The sequence below is a fragment of the Monodelphis domestica genome, chromosome 8, assembly GCF_027887165.1.
Source record: "Monodelphis domestica isolate mMonDom1 chromosome 8, mMonDom1.pri, whole genome shotgun sequence".
Taxonomy (NCBI): Eukaryota; Metazoa; Chordata; class Mammalia; order Didelphimorphia; family Didelphidae; genus Monodelphis; species Monodelphis domestica.
Window position 1 is genome coordinate 16,591,717 of NC_077234.1, and position 27,975 is coordinate 16,619,691.

Here is a 27,975-nt window from a genome sequence, read left to right on the forward strand (position 1 = left end):
TCTCAGATTCCATAAATGTCAATGGTAGGTCTCCATGCTGTTAAGGTATATCCCCATACACAGGAAATACAACCAATCATTAAAAAAATAAAAACTAACAGAAAAAAAGGCATAACTCCCATCCATCCATGGGTGAGATGTCTAGTACCTGGTTTCCAGCAACAGATTAATTAAAACCAACTCCTTCTGGCCTTGCTTGATGGAAGGAAGCTTCTGAGTGTTTTCCTGGCTCACTGTTAAATCAGACTGCCTCAAGGCAATGCTTAATTGGCACTGGGGTCCTTTATTGAAGAGTCATTTAAATCCATAATTCAGAGTTGAGCCTTCTGATGTTAAAGAGGTAAAGGGAACCGATTTTATCAGGATCCTGGCAATCCCAGAAGCAAAGTCTGCTTTCCTTGTAAGACAAGATATCTGCTCTGGTAAGGAAAATGCCCAGAGCCTCACACTTCTACAGAATTACATCTAGGGTATGAGCTAGAATAACTGCCTTTAATTCCCAATTTCTGACTTCTGAGCATCTCTGGAAACAAACCATCTGAGAAAAAGCAAATAACCACCCAAATAGCCTCCCAACACCGGCTGTCACAGGACCCAATGTAGTCAGATGGAGGACCCAAATGGAGGGCTGGACTTGACCAGTTGACAGTACCTCAGTATCAATCATTGCAGAATTAATTATAGGAAATTCTTCGGGGATGCTTGGGCTTACTGACCTGCCTTAGGTACCATTGGTTCTTCCTCAGCCCAAGCTTATTGATGATTGCTTGGTACTAACCTTAGCTCTCCTGAACAAAATTCTCCAGGCATTTATGTCAGTGCTCTTTTTTCTAGAATATAAATTGAGCCACCTGATCACATCTTTCTAGGTAGCCTGAAGATGATAAATTTTTGGAACCTAAAGCAAGGTGACAAATAAAGGGCAGAGTAGATAGAGTGTTAGACCTAGAATCAAGAAGACTTGAGTTCAAATCCTGCCTCAAATGTATACCAGCTTTATGACCCTGGGCAAGTCACTTCATTCTATTTGTCTGAGTTTCCTCATCTCTAAAATGAACTAAAGAAGAAAAAGTCAAATAATTGTATTATCTTTGCCAAGAAAACCCCCAACAGAAGAAGTAATTAAGAGTGAGACATGACTGAAAATGACTAAGCAATAACAACACAGCAACATGCCATATAGTTTCTATTCTTGCATTATCATACCTAACATTTATGTGACACTAGGATTTGCAACAATAATTAGAACCCTAACATTTATTTATATAGTGCTTTAGAGTTGGAAAAGTGCATTACAAATATTATCCCTTTTCTTCATCACAAAAACCCTGGGAGGTAGGTGCTAGTCCCATTTTCAGATAAGAAAAACTAAAACAAACATAGGTTAAATGACTTGCCCAAGATCATGTAGCTGAGTAAGTAAGTGTCAGAAGTTGAATTCAGACTCAGGTCTTGCTACCTGTCTATCCAATGCATTAGCCTATCATCATCATCATCATCATCATCACCACTGCCACTACTATCATCATTAGTTCATGTTCTTATGATATTTTAAGGGATATTAATTACTGCTCACATCTTTGTAAGACAGACCTTAAGCATTTTTTTCAGATAAGGAAACAGGCTCAGCAAGAATTTTTTTTCATATTTATATATCCTATTATTGATTTGTTCATGATGATGTAGCCAGGAAATAGCACAGCCAAAATTCCACTCCAGATTCCTGACTCCCAAACCCACCCTCTTCCTACTACGCTACCTTACCTCCAACTCCTGAGTCCTATTAAATCCAGTGGCCTGACAACTGGTCCAACTCAGATTATTTACATAACGATTTAATACAAAGATCCATTTTTAATCCTGAACCAGCTAGACAGAAAGACAGAGTGGGCATACTGGTATACGACCTGATTTAATTACTGAGCACAGAACAAGATTGCCATTTCGGTTGAGCTTCAGGGATGAACGTACATCTGCCTTTGGCCTGAATCAGGATGAAGAAACCGTGGATTATTCTAAGGACACTAAGGAAATGGTGTTTTAGATACTAATAGGTACTACCCCCCTCCCCAAAAAATCTACACTAACAAAAGGATTTGAATTAGTGGTAGACAAAAGTCTAAGGGGAAAAAATACTGAAAATGAAAACAGTTGGATTTTTCCAGGCAATGTAACCCTCACAATTTTTCAGCTTCATAGACAGCCTAATTATCCCTTCCGTTTCTCAGCGGTGTCATCAGAAATGAGATCTTTCCCCACTCAGAGAGTCAGCACTGGCTTATGGTTGACAGAGACGTCATGGATAATTGAATCCATAGATAATCCCCAAATCTCATATTGGGCAAATTGTTTTTACCTCCCCCTCTCATATCTTTTCTCAGAGCCATCCCTTCTAATGGACAAAATACCAGGAGGAAAGAGGAGAGTCCAAAGGGTCTGATCACCCACAAATTGCAGAATTAGCCTCTTCCCCGTGGGACACTCTTGTTAAGTGAACTCCATGCCCTTTTCGGAGCAATCACAGATGGGTTAAGGGTGGCAGGAGTCTTGGGCTTCCAAGGCGCCAGCAGACAGCTACAAGTACGCCACAGCTCAAACTTTCCGATATGTAAAACTAAGAGGCATTATAGCAAAGAAAAAAATAATGCTGACTTTGGAGTCAGGGGATGGCTTTGAGCCTGGGCTTTGCCAGTTACTACCTGTGTGACCTGGAGAAAGTAGGGCCTCCCTTTGCCCAACTGTCAAATTAAGAGTTGGAACTAGATAATCTAAAGGGGACTGGCTCTAGAATCAGAGGACCTGGGATCAAGTCCTAATGGTGACACTTCCTGCTTGTGTGACCTTGGGGAAGCTGCTTCATCTTCAAGGGTATCAGTTTCCTTATCTGTAAAATGAAGAAAGACAAAATGACTTTTGAAGTCTCTTCTAGGTGTAGACCTATGATTGTTAATAATAGTAAAAACCAACCTTATTCAATGCCTACTGTGTGCCAGGCACTGTGCTAAGTGCTGCAATCCTATTATCTCATTCTCATGTCCTGTGATATAACTACTGACAGGGCTACTGATCTTCACTATCGTCTATTAAAGCTCATGTTTGTACAGCATTCTATCATTTACAGTGTCCCTTTCTCCAGAGTCTTCAGGAAATTCTTCTTAGGTGAGTACAGCTCTTTACTACGTTCCGAGAGAGAGTGACCTTGGAGGCTCCAGGGTTGTCTAGCCTCAGTGTGTCTAGTTTGCCCTGGACTCCATGTGAAGGTGCTGCTTTTAGTCACTATGGCTCTGTGGACATTTGATCTCACCGATGAGGAGAAAAGGGAAGGGAAGGAAACAGAGGCAGAGACTCTCTCCCACCCCCCAAACAGTTTCATCTCAGAAGCCTGGCTAGGTATGATCCATCATTATGCTGGATGCTGTTGGAATGCCAGATCCTGAATTTGTTGGTATGCTATTTTATGCAAGTCTCCTAGGATGGGGCTGAATCACTTAAGCCAGCCCTAAGACATTCCCCAGGCAGTGGCATCTACTATCATACCTAGTCGACCCCTTTGATTAATCAATTATATAACTTAGCCAAAAAGGTGTTGCCAGCCAATAAAGGTGTGGCATAGAATACCTTGTTTCTGAGGTTGAGGGATGTGCAAAGCCTCTTGTGCACCCCTATCTCACTCTCGTACGTCCTCAAAGCCATCGTATCTACAGTCCGATAGTCTCCTGACCGCTCTTTCGACAAGCCTCTTAGGACCACGAAGTCCCCTGCCAAAAAGCAGCACTGCTCTGACCCTCACCGGGTTCACATGAAAACTGGCAATGAGATCAAATAAAACTCACAGAAGAGAACACGGAGAAGACCAAAGGAGGCTTCTCAAAACCTGCCAGCATTATGATATTCATATTAATTCATCACCCCTGATCAAAAGCAAATGCTAACACTCCCCCATTTTGGAAGCTGGTTGTTAAAGTGTGAATGCAAAGAACTTGTTGAAGAGACCCGCCTTGCCATTTTGTTTTCAGACATTACACGAATTGGGTCAGTAATAAATATTGACATGATATTAGAAATATATCTCCTTCTCTTCTTTGCAGAAGACTATGAATGAATGAATGAATGAATGAATGAATGAATGAATGAATGAATGGGGGAAAAATATTCATTACTTTTGAAGCCTTGTGCTAAGACTGAAGAGAAATAGACAATTAAGAGATCCTGCTCTCAAGGAACAAACATACTAATTGGAGAAGACAACATAAAAACATTTCAGCTCCGAGTCAGATAGGCAGATTCTGTGGGTACATGGTGTCTAGGCAGATGGTAAGATATCTCTGTCCATGTCATTTCCATCGATAAAACCGTTTGTGTTTCTGTCATGGAACCTTGTGGTGGTAGCAAAGACTAACCTGTCAAGAACTTTCTTTTCCAGATCTTTAGTAGTGGTGGTCCCTGAAGAGGGAGGTCATGAAGCCCTTGATAGGGCAGTTCCCAGAGAGAATAGCCCTGGACAATGGCGGGTGGGAGAGAAGAAGCAGAACCAGTGGTTTATGGAGAATGGGGAAGTGGAAGAGAAGGATTGCTATTCCTCAACTATGGAATATGGGGAATGTTTAATACACTCAGTTGACATGTGGATTGGTTTTACTGAACCATTCATTCCTCCTACCCCTTTATCTTCCTTTTTTTTATTCCTTGTTATAGGGGATAGAAGAGGAATATATAGAGGAAATGAAGGCAATATCAAAACAAGATATTAGTAAAAGAACATTTAAAGCAGTGAGTACCACTGATTAAAGTGTATGTGTGTGTGTAGATATGCAGCTGATAACATTCTTGATCTCCATCCCTTGTGCCCCTCAGCTACCATGGAACATGGAGTCCCTTTGCACCATATATCATTCTAACAATCCCTTAGAAAACTCATTGGTCACATTCCTGTCAGAGGAGTCTGCTTTGAGTATTTCTCCCCCCAGCCTCCCCCATGGCTGAGTGAACCGAATGGCTGTTCTGCTTTCTCTCCTGAGGGATCTCAAGCATCACTCTTCAAGTGGATTTTGTGAACCCTTTGTGAGAAAGTTGAAAATGCAAGTTGTCTCTCCTCTTAAAGATCCAGCCTTTTTTGGTCTTATTTTTGTATGCATCTTAAGGAGGGAATCCCAAGTGAGAGAAGAGGGCAGCATTAGAACTAGATTAAAGCACCCACGGCAATATTCTAGCCTACCGACATTTAAAGGACACTCACAACACTCATAGTCAGTCAGTACGCAGCTGGGCATCCATCTAGTGAGAAGGATTAGTTGAGATAGAAACCTACTTAATGGAAAGTTCCCCAGTGGTCATGTCCCAAGTAAGCTTGCCCAGCCAGTCTATCTCCATCATATACCACCTTCTAGACCCACTTCTTTAAACACATTTGTCATGGAAAAGCAAGATAATGTAATGGATAGAGAGAAAGCCATGGAATCACAAAAGACCTGAATTCAAGTCTTGCCTTTGATATACTATATATGTGCTACTGGTCAAGTTGCTTAGCCCCATAGTGCTTTGGGGCAAAACTCTGAGATTACAAACAACTGAACTGAACTGGTAGAAGGAGTTTCCCCAAAGGGAGCTCTATATTCCAATACAATTACAAGTAGAAATCAAGTTTTGTTTTGTTTTGTTTTTTTGAGGGTATATTTCTTGCCACTTGCCCTGGGCATAAAAATCACTAGTTATGACTCTGTTGTGGGGGGAGGGGTCTTGAGATGAACCCCTGGGTTTGGGATGGGTACCCTTTGCAAGAATGCAAGACTCCATAACTTAGATTAGAAATAAAAAGAGAAATTTATTAATTTGGAATTCATGTTGAATTTGGCTGGGAGGAGAGCATAACTGGAAAAAGCTGCCTCCTCAAAGGGATCAATTCTGAGGTTTTTATACCCTTACATCAGGTGATGCATGACTTGAGAAGGATATGAATTTAGGCACGAGTGGGGGAATTTGGTCACTTGACTGGGGTCCAAGCAATGTCTTATGTCCTGAAGACATAGGAGTGATCCACATAGTTTAGGGGACAAATACATGTCTTAGGTACAAGTCAATGGTATCAAAGCATAGCCTGAAGACATCTCTCTGTGTCCAGCTCAAAACCTAGAGGAGAATCCAAGAAGGATAATTCTCTCAAGGGACTTGCTCTTGGACAGCCGGGGCCTTTTCAGGTGTTCTTTGATGTTTTAGGGTCAGTAGTCCCAAGAATTTAAGGAAGCAAAGGAATTTTCTTGCTTATAGTTTGACCTGAAGTACTTCTATAATTTGGGTGTACCACGGCCCATGCCAACTCTGCAAAGCAGTATAGGTATGAAAAATACATTGTCCATACAATAGCAACTCAATTCATATCTTTGTCTACGTTGCTCCAATGAGAAAGCAAGAGGGAAAGAAAACTGTAAGGAAGTGGCTATGGGGTGAAGCAGGTATAGCTAGAGAAAAGAGAAGCTTCTCAAACTAAACGAAAGGTGAAGAATATTCAAAATGGGGCACGTTGGGGAGCAGCCCTCCTTTCAGAGAATCCACATGGCTCTTGGTAAATACAGTAATACAGTATTCATTAAATCAGCTGACAAATGTCCTACTGCTAAGCCCTACTACCAGTCCTTCCAGCAGCCACCTACTATTAAAGGTCTAATACCTTAAATTAGGCAAGAAGGAGAAATGTCAAAGATGGAAAACTCAGACCTTAGTAATGGGAGGTCTATTTGTAATTCATTAAAGTTTCATGGCTCCATCTGATTAATTATGAATGCTTTGACTTCCAGCTAAACTTAGAACAAATTGTTTATTTCATTTAGAATGAAAACTTTATTAAAATTTAATAGTTTAAAGTCGAATCTATATGAAGTACTTTTAAGAGGAAGAAAAAAATGGGAAGCTTCCCGTCCTGGTTGATTTAAAGGATAGTCTCTGCTTGGGGTTATTTACAAGGGAGCTCTGGGGTTTTGCAAATGCATATCGAAAGCAATAAAGATGAACTTTCTAACAAAAGCAATGGCCAACTATCTTTACACTAATGGTTTTCAGAGAAATTACCTGTGGATATCACAGCTCTTGTGAACTTTTTTGGTTCAGATGGTCTCTGGATGAGATCTGACATTTTTGTACCTGAGTAGAAAAGTCCTTCAGAGGAAAGTATTTTCATGCTGATTATTAAATGAAAATAAATCCAACATGCATTTATGATATTTCTGCTGCATACGAGATGCTGGGAATATGAGGTAAAGAACAAAGTAATCCTTGCCCTCTGGGAACTTATTGGAGGAGAAGAGCTATAACATGGACACAGAGAAGTTAGACAAAGTCTATATGAAGGGATTCAAAGACATTTAAAGAGGAAGCAAACACTAACAAATGGAAGGATTGTAGCTCTAGACATGGAAGGGAACTTACAGGCACTTCTGTTTAATCTGGTCATTTTAGAGGGGAGGAAATCAAGGTCCACATAAATGACTTAGCCAAAGTCATACAGGCAAGTTAGGAAGGAAGTTCTCCTGTTAAGCAATAGAACTCCTATTGCACTTTGGGAAAAGCTGAGGATTCTAGGAAGTAGAGACCAGTAGGAAGGAGGGACCACTTGAGCAAAGACACAGAGTAAGAGATGGACAGCTATGAAAAGGGAATGGCTAGTTAACCAATTTGACTAGAACAGAGAGTGTGTGAAGGGAAGTAATGTCAAATCTCCCTGAGTAGGCAGACTGCAACAAGATCATAAAGGGCTTTAAATTTTAAAGGGAGGAGTTTGTATTCTATCCCAGAAGCGACAGGAAGACCTGAAAATTCTCATGGTTTAGGAATATTATTTGGGCCTCCATGTAGTAGATGTATCAGAAACAAAAGAAAACATAAATGAGACGAACAATAAAAGACTTTTGTGATGATCCAGAGGAGATATGAGACAGACCTAAACAAGAAGATCTTCAGAAAGAGAAATAAGAGGGTGGGAGGTATCCTAATAATTTGAGAGAAGGGAGTGAATGAGAGCAATGTTGAAGTGTAAGATCTAGTTTTTTAATTTGCAGGCCCAATTCATTGACTTCTGCCCTCCTTAATTTTTTAATATATGAATTCAAGGATATAAATTTCCCCCTGAGTACTGTGAAGTATAAGATCTAAAAGGACTGGTGACAGAGTAGATATGAGCCACGAGGTAAAAATTAAAAAAACAAAGATGGCGCCATCATTGGTAATAAACAGATAATAACTGGATAACCAGAAGGATAGAAGTATCCCTCTACTAAAAGAGGAATAAATCAAGCAAGGACAGGTGGATTTGGAGACAAAAGAGTTGACACAGAAAAGTAGAGCAGTTGTGTTCCATTTAACATTCATTCTAAAAGTATACACAATGGAAGTGAATTTCTATATATGATTCTCTTTTCTGTTCTTTTTTGTATGTTGAAATTCTGTTTTTGTTGTTCTAAATCAAATTTAAAAAGATAAAAAAGTTAACATTGTTTTCAAAGGAAATATAAGATATATTTTGGACGTAGTGAGTTTGAGATGCCTAATGGACATTCTGGTGGAAATATTGAACAATAAGAGACCGGGAGTTTAGCTGTGAGATCCGGGCTAGAGATTTAGGAGAATATAATTGTAAATACACATTTTGGAGAATAGACAAGAATCTATTAATACATTAAATGCCTCTAGCACCATCTTGGCTACAAAGCACAGGTAGATCAAAGAAGAAGGCTTTGTTATTTCCCACCTTTATTTTAAGACAGTGATGCAGAGGATCTTATCAGTTCTGAAGTCAAGATAACCTGTGTTCAAGTCCTGCCTCTGACTTGTACTGTGACCCTAGAAAATCATGTAACTTCTTAGTCAGAGGCTAAGATTCCACATTGAGGGATAGATAGTAACCTGAACTGGTAGAGAGAATTTTCTCTCTTTGATAGAACTCCATACTGGGCAGCTAGGTGGCACAGTGGATAAAGTGCAAGGCCTGGAGTCAGTAATGCTCATCTTTCTGAGTTTGAATCTGGCCTCACACACTATCTAGTTATGTGACCCTGGGCAAGTCACTTAACTCTGCTTTAGTTTCCCCATCTTTAAAATGAAGCAAAGAAGGAAACGGCAAATCACTCCAATGTCTTTGCCAAGAAAACTCCAAATGAGGTCATGAAGAATCAGACATGACTACAAAGATTGAACAACAGCATTGCCCTCAAGAAGCTTACATTACTCTTGGTAAGAAAGTGCCCCAAATAGCATGAGCTTTTTTGACTGCCAAATCACACGGTTCTCTTTTGTATTAGCTCTCTGTTCTTTCCTTGACTCCCTGCAACAGTTCTGGGCTGTCATGCTCTGCCAAGTTAGAAGGGGAAGAGGAAGTAAAGCAGGGTTCAGTGGCTGTGATCTATGAAGAACGTCCCTTTTCAAGAAAAGAATAAACATCCCAGATGGCTTCAGGGAAGACGCGCTCATGACATCGGAGGCCATCGTTTTGACACTGAATTTTGGGAAGGAAATGGGGACTTTGAGGATGTCTGTAGCAAATACTGCTGTGGTTCTCCCCTAGAGTACAGCATGACTCGGTATCAAAGAAACAAAAACAAAACCCCAAAACTGTCAGCAAATACACAGCGGCAGACTATTGTTTTGGAAGAGATGGCTGCTATTGGCATAAACTCCATAGCCTTCCACCACTAGGACCTGTACACATTCAAAAGGCTTGGAAAGAGGATCCTGCACTCGGTACAAAACACGGACACATGTACTGTGGGTCTGGCTCATTGGCTGTGGGCAGGAACAAAGGGGGGACTTAGAAAGTGTTTTACTGAAGATTGAAGCATAGACTGTCAGAGAGGGAAGGCATCAAAGGGAGAGGCCATAGGATCTCATTGAAAGACCTCTGAATTTGGGGGTCAGAGAACTTGGTTCAATACCTTGCTTTGAGCCTTCTTGGCTATGTGACTTCTTCTTTCTACCTCAGTTTCCTCATCTGTTAAATGGAGAGTAGAGTCCTTGTCCTACCTACCTCAGGGAGTTCATAAGATCACAAAGCTAAAAATTGGAAAGGTCTTAAGAGACCATATAATGCAACTCCCTCACTTTCTAGACAGGAAACTGAGACTCTGAGCAGCTGTTTTGCTGCTTAGACCAGAGACTGTCCTGAAGGAGTTGAACTTTTCATCTCCAGAACTCCAGCTCTGGGACCTGCTCTCCAGATGGTGAGTGCCTCAAATGGGCAATCAACAACCAGCCAGCTCCAGCCTTGCTTCACTTTCCTCCCTGGCTTTCTCCTCACTAGTCACCTCAACATAGGTCATGGCACCTTTGGTTGTCTTCCTTCTCTTTCACCTTTCCAGTTCTAAAACCATAATCTAATTGACACAGCCATTGTTTCTGGAAACCCCATGTTAGTGTGCATGCTCCCCTCTTCCTCCACTTACTGTCCTTATAACTTTCCAAATAAAAATACCCCACCATGGCCACTATTCTCCTAGCTTCGCTTTTGTATATGTAGCCTAAGCATGGAAAAAATATATTTGACAGATAACAAACTTTTAATATAATCTTTTTTCCCCAGTTAAATTAAAAGATAGCAGCTCTTAATCTGGGAGTGATTTCAGAAGCCACTGAATCCAACCCTTTCATTTTAGAGAGAAAACAAATGCAAATAAAGAAATGCAGTAGCTCACCCAAGATTGCACAGATAATAAACAGGTGGTTCAGGATTTGAATCCAGGTCCTCTGATGCCAGGTTCATTATTCATTCCACTGAACTACAGGAAGAAACTGTAGTGAAGGAAGCATACTGAGAATCTGAAATTGGCCATTAATGTTATTAGCATCTAGTAAATCATCTCATTTTCTAGAAAGGGAATCTGGGACCCAGAAAATTTAAAATACTAGCTCAAAATCATCTAAGCAGATCCAGAATTTAGACCCAGCCCTAAACTCTTCAACTAGTTTCTGGACCATAACAAATGTGTAATAAGTATTTGCTAAAATAAATTCATTTCCTGACTTCCAATCCATGATTCTTTCTAATAGGCCATATGGTCTCATAGAAGTGAAGCAAAAACTTAAAAAATAATTTTTAAAGTACTTTAGATGGAAATCTTCCTTCCTTCCTATACTAGAAGTGAAGCAGCAGCTACTCAGAATTAGACCTACTGAAGTCCAGAACTCCTAAACTCAAGCAATCCACCAGCCCCAGCTTCCTCTTGAAGGTGGGTCTACAGTTGTGTTCCCCCACGCCCAGTGAAGCCTTTCTATTATGTCCTACAAATTTTCCTTTTCTCCTAAATGAAACATACTATTTCTTGATGGCTCAAGGCCATTATGAACATTTTTTGTGCTGGTTTCAGAGTTTATTGAGGTGTGTCAGGCTGTTTGTCCCTGAGCTACATGGTCCCAACTTATTCTGCCATTCAAGTTGTGTGTCCCCTTATCATTTGTTCCTGTTTCAATTATATATCTCAGATCAGACTTATTACTTTATCATCAAACCTGCCTCTGAAAGGCCACACTGGCCCATTTCTAATTTACTGTTTCTCATGCTATAGCCTGGAAAACCAGATTGCCAAGCTTCAATCCAATTTAACCAATATTTGTGGAGAGAGAACGATGTGAAAGGCAACTTTTAAAAAGTTTAAAGTATGAAATGAGGGGGAGGTAGAAGATATACCTGGGATGGTCTCTCACAGAAGACTAGCTCAATACTCAAATGGATCTGTGATCTCATCTATTCATGAGTCCCACCAGTGATTCAGATGTCCACCCTCCAGGACTCTTACCTATACTTTTCCAAGTGTTTGCCATAGGGGACCTACTCCAGGTGCTAGAGGTCTTCCTCCAACAGTGAGAGAGAACACTAGCTGTCCACATCCTTGATTTTAACCTAACCAAGCCATCTTCTCTTCTATATGATTCCTTGATGTTGAGTCTCACTCTTGTTCTTCCTCAACGTTCTTCAGTGGATGTGTGTGTGTGTGTGTGTGTGTGTGTGTGTGTGTGTGTGTGTGTGTGTGCAGGCATGCAAAAAATTAGATTCTAGTAAAATGGGAGTGATTTCATTTAAAATGATCAGTACCTTTTATTGGTCATTTTATGGTCAGACTAATGAAATCTTGGAATAGTATCTCTAGGCTCAATCATTTAGTTATTCTTTATTTCCTGAGGAATCACACATTTGTACCTCTTTCCCTTCATTGCCAGGAGTTCACTTTTGTTCTGGAGTATATTAAGGAAAAGAATAGGACAGCTATGCTAAGGCAGCAGGGCTCAAAAAGACAGAACTGGAAAAGGATTGAGATAGAAGATAATATTGTGACACCTTTGTTTTCCAGCAAATCAAGATTAAGTAGCAAGCAAAGGTGGCTCAGTAGATTGAGTCAGGTCTAGAGATGGAAGATCCTGGATTCAAATCTGACCTCAGACACTTCCTGGCTATGTCACCTTGGGCAAATCACTTATCCCCCATTGCCTAGTCCTTTCTGATCTTCTGCCTTGGAACCAATACTTAGTATTGATTCTAGACAAAAGATAAAAGTGTTTTGTTTTGTTTTTAAGAAGATTAAGTAGCAAGAAAAATTAGAACTCTGATTCTCACAAAGCAAACCATAGACTCACCTTTCCTAGCTTGAGGGGTCCATTTTCTCCTCCTTGTAGAGAACCTACCATTTTGCCCAAATTTCCCCCTCAAGTAGTTTCTAAAAGGTGACTCTGGGTTCTTTTATCTTTCTTCACAGCAAATGTTTGGTTGGAATAAGAATAGCCTTTTGGGGCTAAAATAACTCAATTGACTAAGAGAGAAGTTCTTAACCTGGGGTGAAACTTTTTTGAATATGTTGATAACTGCATTTCAATAGAATTCCTTTCCTTACTAGTCCTGCATATTCTCTTAAATAGTTTGAAACATGATCCAGAGAAGGGATCCACAAGCTTCACCAGACTTTCAGAGGGTTCCATGACACTCAAAAGGATGAAAACGTTTGGCCAGTAGATGGCAATGGAGGGAAGCGTACCAGCCAATAGGAGGCATTGAACTTGTAGATGGCGCCGGGAATAGCTATGCTGGGTGGGTGACCCATAACAAGAGTCCAAGGAGGCCCCAGGGCAGTCAAAGGCAGAAGCAATCAGTCCAAAAGACAAGCTGACATAATAGAAGTTAAAAGTAGTTAGGGCTATCAAGTGGCCCCCAATAGATCTCTATTTTCCACCATGATCCTTGGAAGATCCAGAAGCAATAGTTCAATCCCATTGAGACCAACTGGTTTAAGCTTAAAGGATCTTCTTTGAAGCTGAGCCAAGGGGTGATCCCAAAGATCAGGAATGAGTTCTGGAAACTGGGAAGCTATCCTAGAACTGGGCTAAGTTGAGTTTTCCCTTTCACTCAACACATTCAAGTTGATTGATTGTTTCTAAGAACTCATCAAATCATGGCAGCACTCTTTGTACAAAACCAAGCCCAGTCAGGTCTCTCTCCTGCCCTTGGACATCTAATTACATTGGATAGTTCTGCAGTTCTTGCTATTATCAGTCACTGTTGCTGACTTGAATTATAAGGTCAGAGACTCCTCCTTCTGCTGAATGTTAAATAGAATTAAATTGGTATAGATCAGCTGACGTGCCCCACCACTACCAAAATGCATTTCTATTATCTGCAAGTATCCATGCCAGATGATTCCCAGTCACATGATCTTTATGCTTTGCATGACTCCAAATAGTGTGACTTTAACACTTTCTACCATGTTTTTTCTACTTAAGGGACCTGTTGCTGTAATAAGGCTTTGAATATATTTTTTTAAACCTTTACCTTCTGTCTTGGAATCGATTCTTTGTTTAGGTTCCAAGGCAGAAGAGAGATAAAGGCTAGGCAATGGGGGTTAAGTGACTTGCCCAGGCTCACACAGCTGAGAAGTGTCTGAGGTCAGATTTGAACCCAGGACCTCCCATCTCTAGGCCTGACTCTCAATCCACTGAGCTACCCAGCTGCCCCCTTGATTACATTTCTGACTCCAAATATTCTTCCACAGGAGAATGTGGGTACTTCACTAAGAACTTGGGCCCTCCCTTGGGTCTGTGACTCCACTAGGATTTAATATTCTTTGCTATGGAATGAAGATGCCATTTATGGCTCTTTCTGACACTTCCCATAGCTTTTTCTCCCAAGTTCCTTCTAATACTTTATATGTACCCTCACTAATAAATATCATTTTTTTTATTTTTTTATTTTTTTTAAAACCCTTTCCTTCCATCTTAGAGTCAATACTGTGTATTGGCTCCAAGGCAGAAGAGTGGTAAGGGCTAGGCAATGGGGGTCAAGTGACTTGCCCAGGGTCACACAGCTGGGAAGTGTCTGAGACCAGATTTGAACCTAGGACCTCCCGTCTCTAGGCCTGGCTCTCAATCCACTGAGCTACCCAGCTGCCCCCTAATAAATATCATTTTAACAATGTAAAACAATCCCATCCTCCTTGATTAGAGACCTGGTAATTTCTCTCTAATTGCTTTTTGAAACCTCATATCTTTCTAGAAGCTTTAACAGTCTACATTCTTGGGTAATTTACAGAAAAATGGATAAAGTTTTATCTTTTTCCTCTTACCCTTTGTTAGCATTTCACATCTTCCTAGATTATCAGCAGCATCTTCCAAAAGCCTCTTTGTAGGGACAAGTAGGTGGCATAGTGGATAGAAAACCAGGCCTGGAGTTTGGAGGTCCTGGGTTCAAATTAGACCTCAGACACTTCCTAGCTGTGTGACGCTGGGCAAGTCACTAAACTCCATTTGTCTTGCCCTTACCCTTGGAGTTATTACTAAGAGGAAAAGAATTTTTTATTCTTTTGATATATTCTTTATCAGTTGGTGGTGAGGAGAGGAAGAGTCCTGCTTCTACACTGCAGCCACATTAACACAGACGTCAACCAAATGTCAGGAAAAGGATTTTTTTAAAAATCCAGTGAATGTCTCCAAACCACATTTTGGGGGCATCTGGGCAAGTCAGTCAATTGAGAGCCAGATCTATATATGGAAGGTCCTGAATTCAAATCTGACCTCAGCCAATTCCTAGCTGTCAGAACCTGGTCAAGTCACTTAACCCCTATTGTCTAGTCCTTACTGCTCTTCTGCCTCAAAACCAATCAACAGATTCTAAGACAGAAGGCAAGGGTTTTATAAAAGAAAAAATGTCTCTCTGTATCTTTATCTCTTAACTCACATGGTTCACTCAACAGAAATGGCTCCTTTCTTCTTTTGACATCACTAAACACCAGTGGCTTAAGGCTACACCATCTACCATCTCGATTACAATATTGGTTTTCCAAAATTCATAATAGGTGCACCTAATGTATGCCAATAGATATTAACTTTGGCCAATCAAAATGTCATTAAGGAAAATTGTCAGGAATTTGGAACTCAATTTTTAATGTTAAAAGTTGTTTTTACATGTAATTGGAAAAAATTAAAACATTTAAAAAAATAAAACGGCCAGATATTTTAAAGGAAAATGCACTAGAAATTTAATCAAAATACTTTTCAAACTCATAGATTCCAGTGAAAGCAGGATGTCCAATGATCCCTGATTAAGAATTTCCCCAATGAGTCCCTGTTAACACAAAGTACACCCCAGTCAATCCTAGATGAACTGCTATATAAGGTGGTAGAATAGACATAGCAATAAGTGTGTGCACCGGACCCTCCGATTTGTCTCCTCTTTCTCTCTTGGCTGGCTTGTTCTCTCAATCTACACTCCACCTAGTAGATTAGAGGGTTGTTTTCCCACAGAGATGGCTGGCTCCTGGGCTGTAAACTCTCAATGTTCCAAGGGTAACTCCAGGGTAGAGAAACTACAAGTCCATGATTCTCCTCTCCAGCTCCTGAAGCCCCTCCGGTGTGCTTCCATTTAAACAAATTGGACAAGATGACACCATTAAGCCTTAATCATGAAACAATTACTGGACACAATCAAAAGTAAGCGTAATTATAACAGAATAATCCATTCATAAACCTGGGTCATACTTTCTCACTAATGCATACGTAATGGACACACACACACACACACACACACACACAAACCAACTATGAAGGATGTCTCTGAGTAGGGAAACCCATTTACTTGTGGGCAATTCAGGACCATACTAGAAGCTTTGATGGTCTTAGTATCCTTAGGGAACAGACTGAGACAAAGTCACCTTTGGAGAGGAGCCATTTCTCTACTACACCATCTACTCATGTTGATTCTTAGCTGGACCCAAAGGCAATGCACTCTACGCAAAACAATTTCCCTAAGCCTTGGTCATGCAGAGCTCACCATCTCTGCTCTCCTTGCTGAACTCTAAGGGAAAGAGAGACCCTTTAGCAGATTTCAGTGAGCAAGGCAGAGAAGCATTCCCTTTCCCCAGCCACCTCTGTTAAAGAGAAGAGGATTCTTCTTCCTCCATTTAGCACCAAGAAAAAAGCTTTCCCTTCAATCACCTTAGCTCCAGCAATAAATACAATATCTATCTTTCCCTAGTCAGCTCAGCAGAGGAACCAGACACTAAGTTTTTCTCTGTTTTTCATTCAGTTGCTTTTCTTTTTTTTTTTTTAAATCCTTACCTTCCATCTTAGGATCAATACTGTGTATTGGTTCTAAGAAGAGTGGTGGGTAAGGGCTAGGTAATGGGGGTCAAGTGACTTGCCCTAGGTCATACAGTTAGGAAGTGTCTGGAGCCATATTTGAACCCAGGACCACCCATTTCTAGGCTTGGCTCTCAATCCACTAAGCCACCCAGCTGCCCCCTCAGTTGCTTTTCAACTAGCAATTCTGACTCAGCTGGGATCAGTTCTTTTCGAACAGCAGAGGATAGCATTTATTCCTCCTTCTCTGCATCTTCAGTCTCCTTCATCTCCTTCTCCAGTTTCTTCTGTCATCTCTGCTTCATTTCTGTCTATTAGCTCAAAACAAGAAGCAAGTTACCTCTGTCTTACAGTACGAAACAATAATTCACAATTTTGTCACAGACAAGCCACAAATGGGCAATCTATAATTGTCACAGAAGCACCAAAAATTCTAGTTTTAGGGTTTCCCAGCTATCAATCTCAGAATATTTGTAACTGTCATATGTAAAATAATTTCTGGGAAACAAGACAAACTGTCCATCTTTGCCAACATTAAGGACTTTTCTCTGGGAGCTGCTTTCTCTTTGGTTCTTTCAGAATTACCCAAGTTTCTCTCCCTACCACAAATAAATTTGTCTGAATCCATAAGGAGGGGTACCTTACACCTAAAGAGGGTTTGCCACAGTGGGCAATGAATTACTTGGTATGACTACATAGTTTGGACTGATTTAGTCACCAGGGGATGCAGAGGCTCTGAAATAAATTGAATGCAAAAGAACGGGAGGTCACAGTGTTCGTTTTGGATACTCTTTCTTTATGATAGTTTATGGATATTCACAGGTCTATGTATTAGACTGGATTTATGGTGTTTGCTCTTACATTGCCTTAATTCAAGTGCCTTTCCCCATCACTTGTTCTTCAGTTATTTTTCAATCATCTCTGACTTTTTGTGATGCCTTTTTGGGGTTTTCTTGGCAAAAATACTGGAGTGGTTTGCCATTTCCTTCTCTAGCTCATTCTGTAAATTAAGAAATGAATGCAAACAGAGTTAAGTGACTTGCCCAAGGTCACAAAGCTAGTAAGCATCCGAGGCTAGTTTTGAACTTGGGTCTTCCTAACTCCTATCAATTGCATCACCTTGTTGCTCTTCTCCAACACCTATGCTATATTAATTTATGCATACTTATTAGACAAACAATCTAATGCAACTTTCAATGCAATAGAAAATATTAAGAAATAAATATTTCTTCACTGTAAAGTTCTCTTTAGACTTGAAAGAAACCTTATCAGTACTTAATAAAATTCTCAAGAAAGAATGTTCTCTGCTAAATTATTTTTTTCCTTTTCTCTTAAGCCTAACCACTTTCTTTTAGGAAAATGTGTAGAAAGTTAAGAGCAAAAAAAAATGCTCTAGTCTTAGAGTCGAGAAGACCTGAGTTCAGATTTGACATCAGAAACTTACTAGTTGATCTAAAGAAGGAAACAATAAACCATTCTAATATCTTTGCCTAGAAAAGCCCAAATGGAGTCACAAAGAGTCTGACAACCACAACAGTTAAGGTCATTTCATATCCTCATGGTGGATGAAGGTAATGATCAAACTAAGAGAACATGAGTCTTTGATTTCTCCTCTGAATGGGAAGCTATTTTATCATTGACCAAATAAAGAGAATCCTTGAAGGTAGTGACCAATGAGGGATTTGATAGTTGTTAGGAAAATTATTTACTCAGTTAAGTGACTGTTGTTCTGTTTGATGAAGCAAACTATTAACTCTGGCCTAAACTATGAATCTTTGCTCAACTTTCTCTCTGACATAATCTTTGTTCACAAGTTCTATAAATTGTGATTTCAGAATTATTTGTACCAAAGAGATAGTTGAGGTCATGAGGGGACTCTGCCTTCTCATATCTTTCTTTCTAAAGGCACAAAAGGATTTAGATTTCAATAATTTTTGTCCATAAAATTGTTTCTAACAGGTTTGTGGCCCAAATGCATAGTAGAGTATTTTTCTTCTTCTGTATCATTTATGTACATTTTGCTTCCTGAGGCTTGAACCCCACCCAGGGTTAGAGATAAGAGCTATTGTGCTCTTGACTTGGCACATAGTAGGACCTTAATAAACATGTTTGATTACAATTGGTCTGATTCTGCTTTCATCAGGGCTATTGACTGAAGAATGAGAGGGAGGAGGCTAAATTGGAAAGAAAGCAAGCATAATCAAAGTCAGTGGTTTGGAAATAGAAATTAACTTCTCAACAAAGAGCTTGGGTTCATTTTTCTTTGACTGATCCAGTACTTCTATCAATCTCTCCTCATGGTATTCCAGGGTTTTTCCATCATTACAGCATACCAGTACTTTCAGATAATTCTCAATCAATCATTGGAGAAAGGCAAATATATTGCAGGCATGTATTCAATCTGGTAAAATCTAACCAGACAGAAAAGCTAGCTTATCTTTGTTTTCCTATGCTATAGGAGGAGCCACTTGGAGTAGTTTGGGGAGATGATGTGAGCAGGCTTGTTCTACCACTCCTCTCATCTTCTCTTGTCTTTCTTTCTCTTCTCCTGTGTTCTCTTCTCTTCTCTTCTCTTCTCTTCTCTTCCTTTCCCTTCCCTTCTCTTCTCTTGTCATCTCTTCTGTTCTCTTCCTTTCCCTTCCCTTCCCTTCTCTTCTCTTGTCATCTCTTCTGTTCTCTTCCCTTCCTTCTTTTATCTCTTCTCTGTCTTTGTCTATTTCTGTCTTTGCCTCTTTATGTCTTTCTGTCTCTCTCACCTCTTCCTCTTTGCTTTTCTGCTTCCTTCTTCCCCTCCCAACTGAACTCCCAATAAGTACACCTATGCTAGCAAGTGCTAGAAGTTGATGTTTTTAATAAAGACAAATTAAAGCTCCCAAACCAAGAAAGGTCAACAGCCTTTCCCAGTTGCCAGGGAGTAAGGCTTCAGGCTTCTCTGAAAGAATGAAAGGAAATATAGGATTATGACCTGGAGGTCTACAGTTCAGGGAATTTTAAGTAAGATAGTTTCTGTCTCACACTTTGGGGCCCAAATGAACCTAGCAAACCCATTTCCAAAGACTTTGCCCTTTTCCCTGGGCCAGGTGCTTCTGTCTATGCTTCTCCTTGACTAGCTCCACATGACTTCACATTGCTTTCTTTTCTTCAGCTTTGAAAGTCTTCTGTTTCTATTCTGATTAGCTTAAGAGACTAATTTTGGTCTTAATTTAGTCTTAAGAGAATCATTTTGATTTGGGTCCAAGGAGTCACTCTGAAATTAGGAAACCAAAAGACAAGGACATTAAATATTTGCCAGACTCAGCCTGACTCCCTCAATGCCTGACTTTATTTCAGCTGCTTCCATTTACTCCCTCCAACCAAAGACACTATCATAATTATGGGCAGGGCCTGCCAAGCTTCCTCCTGACTCAGCTGCCCCTAGCAGGCCAAAGGCTTATGTAGCAGTCCCCATATATGGCATTTACCAATATTGAAAACAAGAAATGACAGAGTCATAAAACCAAACCCAACTGAACATTGTCTATCCAATTGATATCAGCTTTGCTCCCAGTTTCATTTCTTTAGAGAATGGCCTGGGCAATCTAACAAAGCTTAGAACTTGACTGAGAAATAGGTTTCAGTGTTACTCTGTCATATGGTGATAAACAATCATAAAACTTGTTCAAAGGGTAAATAAAATTTAGTTGATGGAAGGCAGTGGATCTAACTCTATTAACTTTACTTTTGAGTGTACCATTTTGTCCAGAGAATTTTTCAGGGTGGAAATGGGATATCATTCTAGAAGCATGGACCTTTATACCTTGGAACACTGTAGATTTTAAGAGGAAAAGGAGTGAAGCTAATAGTTAACCAAAAGAAGATTTAAGAGGAAGACAGTTATAAATGTGCCTTCTTTCTAAATAACCAAATTCTTTCAATTAATGAAAGTCGGGAATGGCATATAAGGAAATCCATCCAAGTCTGATGATTGATTTTGTTTAAAATGCATGACATTGTGAGAAAGCTAATAACACAAGCTGTGTGATGTCACACAGAACCTATGCCTAGAGAGTAGAAAACATAAACTCAAGAATTTTAATAAGGAAAATGAAATCAGACTTCTTTAGGTGAAATATTTTTCAAAATGGCACTTTGAAGTCTATATCAAAAGGAAACCAAGTATATTCACACTATTAGAAATGCAACACGTCCAACAATGCCTCGCATTAAGCTGTTGGAATGAACTGGAGCACACGGTGTAGAGTCACAACATCCAGGCTGGGACACATACCTCTCATTGCCTAATTTCCACATCTAAGCTGTGGAAGGCTAGCCCGCTGATTCCTACATCCCGTGCTGTTTTATGCTTCTAGGAGAGAGGCCAGATGCCTGTGGGCCAATGCATGCTTGATTATACTCTGGTAAGCCAAGTGATTTATAACTGGTCATTTCTGTCTTGTCACAGTCAAACTGGCAAAGCTATTATGCTGGAAACTGCTTGCTTATGACTTAATACCAGAAGGAAGGTCAATATATGACATCAAGAGAAAGGGACAGTCCAGCTCTCAACGTTTACTTCCTGGGGAAGAAAAGGGAGGGGGAAAGCATTTATTAAGTACCTACTATGTGCCATGCATTGTTTTACAAACATTGTCTCATTTAACCTTGGGTAAAATCTCCACTCCTTGGTTTTCTCTTCCATAAAATTGTGTTTGTAATAGAAGAATCATATTCCTGAGTTCAAATATGGCCTCAGACATTTGCCAACTGTGTAACCCCAGAGAAGTCACTTAACTCTGTTTGCCTCAGTTTCCTTATCTTTAAAATGAGTTGGAGAAGGAAATGGCAAACCACTTAAATTTCTATGTAAAAAAACCTCCAAATGGGATCACAGGGAGTTGGATATGACTGAAACTTCTGAAAAATAACAACACTAGGTAATTGTTGCCTATCAGGGAGAAAGGGAGGGCAGGGGCCAGTGGACTAGGAGGAGACTTAACAAACCCTGTCCATAACCCTGTCAACACTTGGATGTGGGTAGGGGGTTAGAACAACTGCATATTTAATGTTAAAGGGGGATAATACTGTCCATGATTTCTTCCTGGGAAGTCTAAATCAGATTCTACTATCAAATGCAATTAGCTTTATAATTTTGCTCTTAAATCACGTGATAATGAATTAGTCATTATTTCAACTATGGAGAAAAAGAAGTGTTTACGTGACCCTGTGCAGGGGACACCAAATGTCAAATACCAAAACTGGGAAACAGAGAGAATCAAACAACTTCCTGTACCTCTGCATTTTAGTTTCTTAATGTAGTAGGGATTCATTGATTATGAATCCTTGCACTGAACAGCTTCTTGGATGATGCCACTCCTCACAATTCTCTAAAGTCCTTTCTTTTCCTTTTTTTTCTTTTCTTTAGAATATTTTTCCATGGTTACATGATTCATGAGTCCCTCTTCTTCCCTCCCCCCTCCCAGAGCTGTCAAGTAGTTCCAATGAGTTACACATGTATCATTGCTCAAAACTTATTTCTATGTTATTCATATTTGCAGTAGAGTGATCTTTTAACATCAAAACCCCAATCACATCCCCATCGAACTACATGATGGATCATATATTTTTCTTCTGCATTTCTGCTCCCACAGTTCTTTCTCTGGATGTGGATACATTCTTTCTCTTAAGTTCCTGTGAATTGTCCTGGGTCATTGCATTGCTGCTAGTAGAAAAGTCTATTACATTCAATTGTGCCATAATGTATGAGTCTCTGTGTACAGTGTTCTCCTGGTTCTGCTCCTAAGGTTCTTTTCAAGCCTATAATCTCATGATGCAAGGAATAGGAGCTGGGATGCCAGAGAGGTAAATTCCGTGGCTCGGTTCTCAAAGCAGTGTTTTTGTTAAAAATTGGGATGGTCAACTATATGTACATTTTCCTGATTCCAGCAATTGAGTATGAATTTATTGATGTGAAGTATAATGGAAGATTAGAAACAATCAGTATCACTTTACAAAGCAGAGAAAAGCAGTGGGGGAGAAAAACAAAAAAGCCTACAGAAATCTTGGCATGAGACAAGTTAAATCCAGGGAAGTTACAGAGGAACCTGGAAGAACAAAAGGAGACCAATTAAAACCAATTTCCACAGTAGTTCTACAACAATCAATTCCCACCTTCAATTCCAATGGAGTTACCATTTCTGGACTCAATCATCTCAGTCCCTATCCTTTAAATAAGGAAATTGAAAAATGGTACAAATTGTGAATTTCGGAAGAGCCCTAGGCCAGAACAACTATGTCCAGAAGAAAGTCATGATGAAAACATTGTGAAATTGATTAAAATATGTCAAAGATGGTACAATATGGAAAGAAGAGCAAAGGGAATGATCTGTGAGAAATAAAGGTAAACTAAGATACAAAGTTCCAACCATGATCAATACATTAGCAAAGCCAGCAACTGCCAATAAATTGGATCCTAGCCTCCTTAGTAGTCAAAGGCAAATTGAGGAGGTTAAGGTGAACATTTTTATGGTCAATAAAGAGAAACTATTTGTGAGATTAATGCATATTCATAAAGGTTAAGGAAATAAGGAAATGTTGACAGAAATTAGGCAGTAGATTGATTTGTAAGATTTGCTTAGGGCATTCCTAATTTCATTTGATTTTTAATAAGCCAGTGATCATTATTTTAAAATTTTTAAAGGACTTCTGCATATCACTGCAAGGATAGGAAATATCTCTTAAGAAATGTTCACAACATTACTTTCTTAATCTCATTTCTCAGACTTGTTTATCACTCAGATTATTGGGAATTTAGCAATTAGTAAACATCCTGCTAGCCTATACAGATTCATGTTACATACTTATTTTTTTAAAGAGTTGAAGTAAAGACTAACTCATCTTTGTATGATTTAAGAGCAAAATTATAAAACTAATTGCATTTGATTAATAGAATCTAATATTGACTTCTCAGGAAGAAACCATGGACAGTATTATTCCCCCTTGATATTAAATATGCTACAACCCCTATTTGCTATAGTTTTTTTCTAGCAGAATGCACGAGCATTGTAATAAAAATGTTTTCCTATGATTTGGTTTGGTTTGTGAATCTCAGAATACCACAGTTTGCTTGTGTATCTCAAAACACCACAGTCTATGAAGAATCCCAGCTTCAGAGGTCCCAAAGGGAAATAGAATTGTGTATAGTGTACGCAAGTAAACAACAGTACACTCTAGGGTCCGCCTGTTTGTAAGAAGTGATATAATAAAGGATATTGAATAATTGTATAAGAAAAGGAGCTGGACCAATTATATAGCAAGGGCAAAGGGGTAGAATGACACACAGGCATCTAAGTGCTACACTGGTGCTCAAAAATGTAAAAAAGAACCTGCTCATTGGAGATTCTAAAGGAGAACACAGATAATATGTATAGAAGATGAAAAAGTGTAGACTGATAACATTCTGGAGAGCATACCCAATTGGTGAAAAAGTGGGGCCATTAGATATTGAAATATAGGAATCTTTAAGATAGAATATCATCATTTCTCCCTGGGCTTGGGTCTGAAACAGGGCAAGGGAAAGATGGCAAATAGAGGGTGAGATGCATTCCTTGGAACTCAGATGGAAGAGAAATTCCAAGCTGTGTCTCTATTGTCAAAAAGTTGTAGTTAAATCAACATTACCAGGGTTCAGGCTTTAGTTTTAATATATACCAAAATGGGAATTATTTTTACACTAGATAGGAAAGTATTTAAATGCCATGCATTCATCCCTTTACACTTGTCTTTTCCAGAAACGATTCACTGAATATTAACTGACCAGAAGGGGAAAACAGGTATTAACTTACTGAGCAAGAAAGATTACTGTATCCCGAGGGACTGGCTGCAAAGAAAATTTCATGCAGAACCCAAGAAAATGAAATATTGAATTGCAATAACAGCCACGGCCCTTTTTCTCCATTGACCAGAATGGGTAGTGCCATGGAAACAATGTAATTATCATAATATATCAATAATTCAGTAGTCTGAAATGGTATTAAGCAGAAGAGCATGAATTTTAGAAATTTACTTTTCTGCCCCACCACTGTCTGAAATGAGAAACAAAACAAAACATCCCATCAGAGATTGGTTTATGAGATTAAGCATATTGCTCATTAATGCAAGTGATTTGCTAATATAAATTCACTCAAAATAATGGTCTTACATAAAAACAGTGTCTCCAAACTGGGAAATATCTGCTGTATTGTCTGAACGACTTCAGAGACACAGATTGTACTTATCTGGTTGATAGTCTTTACCTCATTGAAACCAGGGTTTCTCCTATTCCAGTTGGGAATTTTGATCCTTTATGTGAAGTGGGTTGTGGGCCTGAATTTTGCTTTAATTTATTTGTTTTTAATTCATCACAGAATCACAGAATTTTAAAGTTAGAAGGACCCTTGGGTAGCCTTCAAATAGAAAGAAACTGCCACATGTCAAAGTAGACCATTGCTCTCATGGCTACTGCGATTTGGGGGGAGATATTTCTTGATAGGAAGCTTAAATCGCTACTTTGCAACTTCTGCCCTTTTCTCTTGCTTCAGCAAGTCTAATTAATTCCTTTCCCCCTTGCCCCTTCAGATGCTTAAACGTGCCTATCTCTGTCTCCCCATGTCTCCCCAAGATCTTCTCTTTTCCTGCCTAAATATCCCCAGTTTCTTTAGCTGATCTTTATATGCTACTGATTCAAGTCTTCTCATTATCCTGATTGCCCTCCTCTGGACAATATCCAACTTAAGAATTGTATAAATGGAGATTTTGAAACTTTGACTTCATTCCCCATAAGTCCTTAGTATTTCCCAAAATCCCCTATAATCTCTCCTGCATCTCCACATTGGTGAGATCAGGTTATTGGTATTTAACTGGCAGTAATGCCTCCCAGACTCTTTGTGTGAGTGTGTGTGTGTGTGTGAGTGTGTGTGTGTGTGTGTGTGTGTGTGTGTGTGTGTGATGTAGCATTAGTAGTGATGGTGGTAAGGTGGAGAAAATTTGAAAATGTCTAACCATCCATGGGAACGTGGTTTTTAATTTTGTATACTGTTTATTTCTTGATTTCTAATGATCTTTAATAAACCTCATGAAATATAATATTTTTGTTATTTGAGATATAATTTTTAGATTTTACAGAATGACCCTCTTAGACTTTGATGCCTCCAGCTGAGCACAGTATTCTTTATGAGAGCTGATGGAGGCAGAGGACCATGGATCAATGCCTCCTTATCTCTGAAACCTCCACTTCTCTTAATGCAGCCCGAGATCCCACTGACTTTTTGGGAATGCTATATTACTCCCTTAGCCCATCTCAAGATTGCAGATGACCAAAATCTCTAAATCTTGTTTTCAGATTAATTGCTTTCTAGTTAATTCACTCTCAGTCTATTCCATCCAAAAAGCACTGAAAACAAAGTGATTTTCAATATCTAATGAGACCAATCAATAAATGCTATACAAGTCAATATTGTCCAACCACCATATTTCTTATTGTTCAAGAAATTCTCCAAGAAAATAAAGCAATATACTTGAAGAGAATCCTGGCTTTGAATCATTTCCCTAAAAACTGATTTATTCCTTTTCCTTGACCCCCCCCCCTTAAGTACCATATCATTAAGTTATGAATGTGAATGTTAATTATATGAAATGTTAATCGTAACAGCGCTGGAAGGGAATTTAGAGGCTACCTTGTCCAATTCTGCATTTTAAGATGCAATTAAAGTTCAAAGGTTTAGACTTGCCCAAGGGCACACAGATAGAAAATGGTAGAACATGGATTGGCAATCAAGGCCTCTACTTCCAAATCTAAGGCAAGGCTTGAGGAGGAGGGATGAGGAGAGGAGTGACTTCAGAAGAATTTTCTTATTTCTTTAAGTGTTCTGTTATCAAGCTTTGGACTAACAGTTTAGTTGTCAGGCATTGGACTAACAATTCAGGCAATCCGAAAGTATTTAGTAAGTGCCCACTGTGTCAGGTATCGTGTTAGGCATAGGAAATTCAAAGACAGAAGCAAACCAGTCCCTGCCCTCAAGGAGCAATTCATTCGTGAAAAATATATGCCTATATAGATATATAAAAAATAGATACAAGGTGATGGTAAGGAAGGGAATCTTTCTTATACTCATCATATTTACTCATACACTCAATTCCCTCTGGAGAGAATATAAAGTCTATGAGATCAGGGACTTCCATTGTGTGCCATCATTACCCAGAACAGAGAAAGCTATCCTCTGCTTTAGGAAGACCTGAGTTCAAATCCCACTTCTGCTAGCTATGTAAGCCAGCACAAATCACTGGCCAGACAAGTAGAAGAGATTAATGGTCAGACAAGAGCAACCCATCTGTATCTGAGGAAGCTCCTTGCCCCAGGGGCTTCCCTATACCATTAAAAGTATTGGCTCAGGACAAAAATGAATGTGCAATGGAATTAATTAATTAAATCCTTGGCACTGTCTTACATAATTAATCAAGAAATATTTAATAAGTGCCCACTATATGCCAAGTATTGTGTTCAATAAAAGCTTGTTGAATTACTTCATCTTTGATTTCTTAGCATTTGTTACTGTTATTATTCAGTTACTATTTGTAACCACATTTCAGGTTTTCCTGAAAGATTCTGAAGTGGCTGGCCATTTCTTTCTCCAGTTCATTTTGTAGATGAGGAAACTGAGGCAAAAAAGAGTGAAGCAACTTGATCAGGGCACATAGCTAGAAAATATGAGGCCAGATTTGAACTCATGAAGATGCCTTCCTGATTCCAGGTGTAATGGTGGAAATTTCACCTTTTTTAAGATTGTTGTAATATTGAACAATGGCCGCCAAGGAATTTACTTATGAAATTCCTAAAATGAAACACTCAGGTCAGAATGGAGTTTATGGAGGTTTAATCACACTGGGAGTAGGGAAAAGGAGAGGGAGAGAAGAAGAGAAGAGAAAAGGGAAAGGGGCTACTCAACCTCTGACCAAGGCAGAGGGAGTTTTAGGCCCAAAGGGCCAAGGTGGAAAGAATCAGTCCTTAACTCACGTGAGTGATCTGAAGGAAAGCTGTCTGCGGGCGTCCTCCCTCTCCAAGCTCCTAACACCAACTGGCGTCTAGCTCTCTCCACAGGAAGTGAGCGAATTCCAGAGGCTGTTCCCTACCTCACTTCCTGTGTCTCACAAAATCCAATGGTTGACTCTAGCTTGGCTTAGGACAGCCCAGGTGGGCAGTTAGTTATTTCTGATTTGTCATTGACTAGCACATGCCCGTGTAGTGTGGGTGTGCACAATTTTTGGGTGCTAGACCAAGATGGAGACTTTTAAAATTCACATATCTACTGGGCCACCTAGCTTCCCTAGTGGTTAACAGTAGCTTAGTAAGAATCTGCTGAATTGAAC

At 39.5% G+C, this 27,975-nt stretch overlaps 1 long non-coding RNA gene across 2 annotated transcripts; it reads right to left on the bottom strand.

Moving 5' to 3' along the window:
* LOC103099620 (uncharacterized) lies at positions 1-27,901 on the bottom strand. 2 transcript variants are annotated; one of them, XR_008914147.1, is made up of 5 exons: positions 27,623-27,901; positions 10,674-10,770; positions 3,619-3,806; positions 2,800-2,884; positions 1-1,984 (listed from the first exon to the last, which is right to left on the bottom strand). It is a non-coding gene; the product is annotated as an uncharacterized LOC103099620 (long non-coding RNA). The 2 variants fall into 2 exon arrangements; XR_008914146.1 differs by having other exon boundaries at positions 1-2,884.
* Between the last annotated feature and the right edge of the window lie 74 nt (positions 27,902-27,975).